This window comes from Astatotilapia calliptera, unplaced genomic scaffold (assembly GCF_900246225.1).
Source record: "Astatotilapia calliptera unplaced genomic scaffold, fAstCal1.2 U_scaffold_22, whole genome shotgun sequence".
In the NCBI taxonomy this organism is placed as follows: domain Eukaryota; kingdom Metazoa; phylum Chordata; class Actinopteri; order Cichliformes; family Cichlidae; genus Astatotilapia; species Astatotilapia calliptera.
In genome coordinates this window covers 322792-328770 of record NW_020535752.1, presented here as the reverse complement: position 1 = coordinate 328770, position 5979 = coordinate 322792, and the positions used below count along the sequence as shown (strand labels likewise).

General features: G+C 43.9%; 1 pseudogene; it reads left to right on the top strand.

Moving 5' to 3' along the window:
• The first annotated feature begins 565 nt into the window (after window positions 1-565).
• On the top strand, window positions 566-5263 carry LOC113017849 (cadherin-2-like; annotated as a pseudogene).
• The last annotated feature ends 716 nt before the right edge of the window (window positions 5264-5979 follow it).

The following is a 5979-nucleotide window of genomic DNA, read 5'->3' as shown; positions in this document are numbered from 1 at the left end:
TGACGACGATTTGTGAGACTGGTAAACTTATGATAGGTACGATGGTCTTTACTTTCTACACGGTGCATTTCAAGGTCCTGCACCCATCCGTCGGTAAACTGTACCTGGGCTTGTTGCAGTGACCTGAAGTTACTAAACTTCATGAGTGTATGCACTCACTCCAAGAACCGTATAATTATAAATCTGAGCGTGGTGAAAGTTGGGCAGCACGCTGACGTCTTTTGTCCACTCTGTGTGCTCGTAAGGGTCTGACCCTTTCACTGGTTTGATTTTTTATCTTTTCTTTGACTTTTCATCAAGTCTGTCTTTGTACGGACCGGCGTTGTTCTCCTTCGTTTTGTACATACCTTTTTGGAGGGCAAAGAAAAAGCAAGAATTTATTGGAACCGAAGAATGAACGTTTTGCGGTGCTGCAAATGCTTGCATTTGATGCAGGTACTTGGATTGTTTTGCCACGAGTTCCCGGCATGCAATGCGCGAAAGTCACGTGGTCTGTCAATCTCTATTGGAAAAGTGTGTGTCTGTGTGGGGGCGAATCTAAACTTAAAATCTTCTGTCTGTGTAGTTTGAAGCACATGCTGTGGATGACGGAGCAGGACAAGCTGAGGATCCTATGGAGATTAAAGTCAATGTGATCGACCAGAACGACAACAAACCTTATTTTACGACAGACTACAAAGAAAATGTTGCTGAGGCCACGGCCATCGGTATGTATAGAAACCTTATTGCCTCTGGACTTGGGTAGTTTTCTTTGCTTTTGTTCGTGTTTCTAATACTTATCCACTATCCATCCATCCATCCATCTTCATCCGCTTTATCCGGGGCCGGGTCGCGGGGGCAGCAGCCTAAGCAAAGAGGCCCAGACCTCCCTCTCCCCAGCCACCTCCTCCAGCTTATCCGGGGGAATACCAAGGCGTTCCCAGGCCAGCCGAGAGATATAATCTCTCCAGCGTGTCCTGGGTCTGCCCCGGGGCCTCCTCCCGGTGGGACATGCCTGGAACACCTCACCCAGGAGGCGCCCAGGGGGCATCCTTGTCAGATGCCCGAACCACCTCAGCTGGCTCCTTTCGATGTGGAGCAGCAGCTGCTCTACTCTGAGCCCCTCCGAACTTCTCACCCTATCTCTAAGGGAGAGGCCAGCCACCCTTTGGAGGAAGCTCATTTCTGCCGCTTGTATCCGCGATCTCGTTCTTTCGGTCACTACCCACAGCTCGTGGCCATAGGTGAGGGTAGGGACGTAGATCGACCGGTAAATTGAGAGCTTCGCTTTTACACTCAGCTCCCTCTTCACCACGACGGACCGGTGCAGCGTCCGCATTACTGCAGCTGCAGCCCCAATCCGTCTGTCGATCTCCGGCTCCCTTCTCCCATCACTCGCGAACAAGACCCCGAGATACTTGAACTCCTCCACTTGGGGCAGGAACTCATCCCCGACCCGGAGTGGGCACTCCACCCTTTTCCGGCTGAGAACCATGGCCTCAGATTTGGAGGTGCTGATCCTCATTCCCGCTGCTTCACACTCGGCTGCGAACCGTTCCAGTGCGAGCTGGAGGCCCTCACCCGATGAAGCCAACAGAACCACATCATCTGCAAAAATCAGAGATGAGATTCTGAGGCCACCAAAGCGAAAGCCCTCCGCCACTTGGCTGCGCCTAGAAATTCTGTCCATAAAAATTATGGACAGAACCGGAGACAAAGGGCTTATCCACTATATTTAATGAATTTCAAGATGCCCAGAGATTTAAAGAAAATCAGAATGACACCTAAAGCACCAGAGAAGGATTTGGGTTGGAAGGAAATTAGCAGACGTTTGCATTAAGTCAATTTTATTTAGTAAATCTTGTAAATGAAGCAGTGTGAAGACCTTCAGGAACTTCTTTTTTATTTCCTCCACTCCAGGGACGGAGGTGGTTAAGGTTGAGGCCAAAGACGACGATGAGCCACTGACAACTCAGAGCTCCGCTATCGTATTCTGAACCAGGACCCACCGCTGCCCACTGACAACATGTTTGAAATCAACCCAATTACTGGAAGCATCAGAATCACTGGTAGAGGATGGACAGAGAGGTAAGACCTGTTAAACACATTTAAAACACAAGTGTCCTTTTACACCTAAGGGCTGAAAAAACATTTTAATGAATCAGGATCAGTAGTCTGCCTGTCACTGCTAGAAATCAGTCACAAAGAGGGTGCTGCAAAAAAACATGGTGGGGTTTTTTTTTTTTTGTTGTTTTTTTAGTGACAGTAAAACTAGACACAGCCTGAAGTATAGTTAGTTTCTGTCTACATTTCTGGTTTGTGTCATACCTCTGGACAACATTTATACTTGGCGAATAGTTTGTCAGATAGTCTGTGTCTTCCATGCAGACTACAGGAGATCAGAGCTGTTTCTGGTGCAGCATCATAAACTCTTTGCACTGAAGTCACAGAGCAACAACAAACAGCCTCGTGCCAAATGGTCAAGAAATACTTTATTCTAACAGTTTGACCAAGGCTCTCAAGCATCATGTTTGTCATAAGCAAAATATTAAATGAGTTTAGCTTCAGCTTTTCAGCAGAATCGGCCTTCATAGATGAAGAGCTTTAGTCCGTCTGAAGGCTGTGTTACAGTCTGTAAACCGATGTCAGTGTTTCTTCCTTCCTGTTGATGAGCTGATGTCTGTATCTTACCAGAAATATCCACAGTACACTCTGACAGTACAAGCAGCAGATATGGCGGGAGAAGGGTTAACTGGACAAACCAAAGTCATCCTCACGGTGACGGACAGCAATGACAACGCTCCAGTCTTCACTCAGAAATCTGTAAGTACGAAGTAACTGGAAACTTCCTGTTTAACTGCTGCTTGTTAAAGCAGAACATTCATCCTGTATCTAACTGCATTATTAATGTTGCACTCACACATACTGACACAGCAAAAACCCAGTCTTTGACAGCACATGGGAAATGTACAAATGCAGTTAAAAACAATATTTTACCACATGCATAGCAAATTAAATTTATGGACTCCACAGTTGTAGACTTGCATTAAGTAATGAACCTAATATAATGACACAGACTACAAACTGAGGCCATTATTCTCCATTCCTAGTTAGGAGTCTTTAGATCTGTTTTCACTGCTGATTTCTGACCATCCTTTATTTTCTCACAGTATACTGCAACAGTTGATGAAAACAAAAAGGATGTTGTGGTGGTTAGGATGATAGTAACAGATGAGGATGAACCACAAACTCCAGCCTGGAACGCCAAGTTCAAGATCGTCAGTGGTGATCCTGATGGACTTTTCACAGTAAAAACGGAACTAACAAACAGAAGGAATCCTTTCTACTGCAAAGGTAGGAAGAAAATCAGGAATTCATTCATAATATTGGGAGATATTTATCATCTATGAATGTTTTGTCATTTGATGGCAGCATTTTGTGATTTCTTGTATCCTCACAAAAATCTGTGCCAACACCCTCATGTTGTGTGTGTGGTTTTTTTTTTTTTTTTTTTGTTTGTTTTGTTTTCCTTCCTCCTCCCTTCCTTCCAACCAGGAGCTGGACTTCGAGAGGGCCAGCAAGCACACTCTGTTGGTTTCAGTGGAGAATGAGATTCCTTTTGCTCCTGGTGTTTCTGTGGTCACTTCTACCGCCACAGTGGTGGTGAATGTGAGAGATGTGAATGAAGCTCCAATATTTGATCCAAAGGAGATTCTTGTGGTAAAACCAGAGGACCTTGCTGTGGATGAAGTCGTGGTGCAGTACACTGCTTCAGACCCAGACACTGCACGCAAGCAGACAGTCTCGTAAGTCGGGGGGTGGGGGAGAGACTTTCTACTGCTAAAGAAAATGTATCATTGACCTCATAAGTGCTGCAAATATTAAATTTCCTTATAGATAAATGTCTTAGATAAATGTTTTAGATTCCTTGTTCTGTTTGATGGTCAAAATTGATTCACTGTCCTCATGTGTGGCAGATATAATTACAGAATACTGTCTATAGCGATAAAACACTGAATAGCTGTATACCATAATAGAATATTAGGCTTATAAAAGACCCAAATACAGTTAATTAGTTAATTTGTATCATTAAGGTCTTAAAGCATTTTTTTAACTCCTTAGTTGTAAAAGGCTCATTGGGTATTGTCACCACCCTGCTGGACAGGCGCTGTGGACACCAAAGTTTGTGAATCCGATAACCCAAGAATGAGGCAACTTAAGACATTCAAATTCCTACCATAGCTGCATCTACTAGGAGGCTGATGGATGGTACTATTGGCCACCAGTATTTTTAAATGATGTGAGAACCCTGTAACAGTTAATGTGTTTAATTCTTGCACCGTGTATTTAGCCTGAGGAGAAAGCGGAGGATGTTCAAAATCAAATACAGTGGAACCCCCGACTTACGAATACCCCGTTTCACGGAAAAATTCAAGTTACGAAGGCACTGAACGGCAATATTTTTGCCCATGTTATGGCAAAATGCCTGAGTAACGAAATCCACTGGCTCTGATTGGCTGAGCCCACACACAATGCCTTCCGATTCATGTGACAACCCCTTGGCTTCCATACTTGCGCTTCGCTGTTCCACTTGAACGACGTATTGTTGCTCTGGTTAGCAATTAGCCTATAGCCTATCGTTCAGCATCGCCTCAGTCAAAACGCGCGATGGGTGCATCGACTTACGAAAATTTTCGACTTTCGAAAGACCCTCGGGAACGAATTGATTTCGTAAGTCGGGGTTCCACTGTATCACATTGTGAAACATGCTAATTCTAATCATTCTGCCTGGATAGTATTACTATCGTTCTGTGACTGTCTTGTACAGGTACAAAATATTGATTGACCCAGCAGGCTGGCTGAACGTGGACAAGGACACAGGTCTTATTAAAGTGTACACGTCCATGGACAGAGAGGGTATCTTCGTCACAAACTACAGATACACTGCAACCATTGGTGCCTATGATAATGGTAGGTCCAGGACGCTATGGTGCAGCTCCCAGCAACCTGCCCCTTATCCTTGGAATACTTGGAGCCATCCTGCTGCTCGGTGAGTCACACATCTGTAGTCTCAGGACGGTGCATCTCTTTCCTTTCCCGGCTAAGTAGGATTTGGTTGGTTACTGTGTGCTAAACGTTGTGCTCGGTGTTCAGCGCTGTTGCTGCTAGTGCTGCTGGTTACAAAACAGAGGAAAAGGGAGAAAAAGGAGCCACTCCTGCTGGATGATGGTGTCAGAGACAACGTCTATTACTATGATGAAGAAGGAGGTGGCGAGGATGATCAGGTAAATGGTCACTCATTCTGATTACACATTAATCAAAGCTGCGCACACACAAGTCTCAGGAACAGAAAACCTGAGGTTTTCTTTTTGAGATGAAATGTTTAAAAAGGCTGATCAAATTTGTTCCATTTCAGTGATTTGACCCAGGAGAAGACAACGGGCCTAATGCAGTGAGTGGATGAAGAGAGTGGATTGCAGAAGGACAGCAAAAAAAATTTTTTTAAACATCTGTTTGACCTTCAGCCTGAAGACTAATACCTTGTTACTTATTCTGTTGAATAAGTGCTGGAGCCACAGTGAACACTTCTGTGTAGGTTACTGGGCGACACCTGAGACACTCTGAGAAATGTTGCTTTACTCTATAGCATTTGTACTTATGGTCTCCATTTGTTTAAAAAGTAAAATTTGAAATGATTAGGATGAAATCCAGGTAGCTTGCATGCACCTCATCAGCCTTTGACAGTGTGCTCAATGAGTTATGGATACTTTTAAATTGTTTCCTGTGGATCTGTTCATGTCTTTTATTACAATGATTTGTCAAAAACGAAATCTCTGAGATACTTTGTGAAATTAGCTTTGTTCTTTATAAAATTGTATTAAGCCAACAGTGGATTTGTGTGGTCTCTAATTTCAGTTTAGTACTAACTGCATTAAAACATGCAGTGCAATAAACAGCAGTGACAAAAAGCTCCAAATTCTTTAATTTCATTGTCACTTC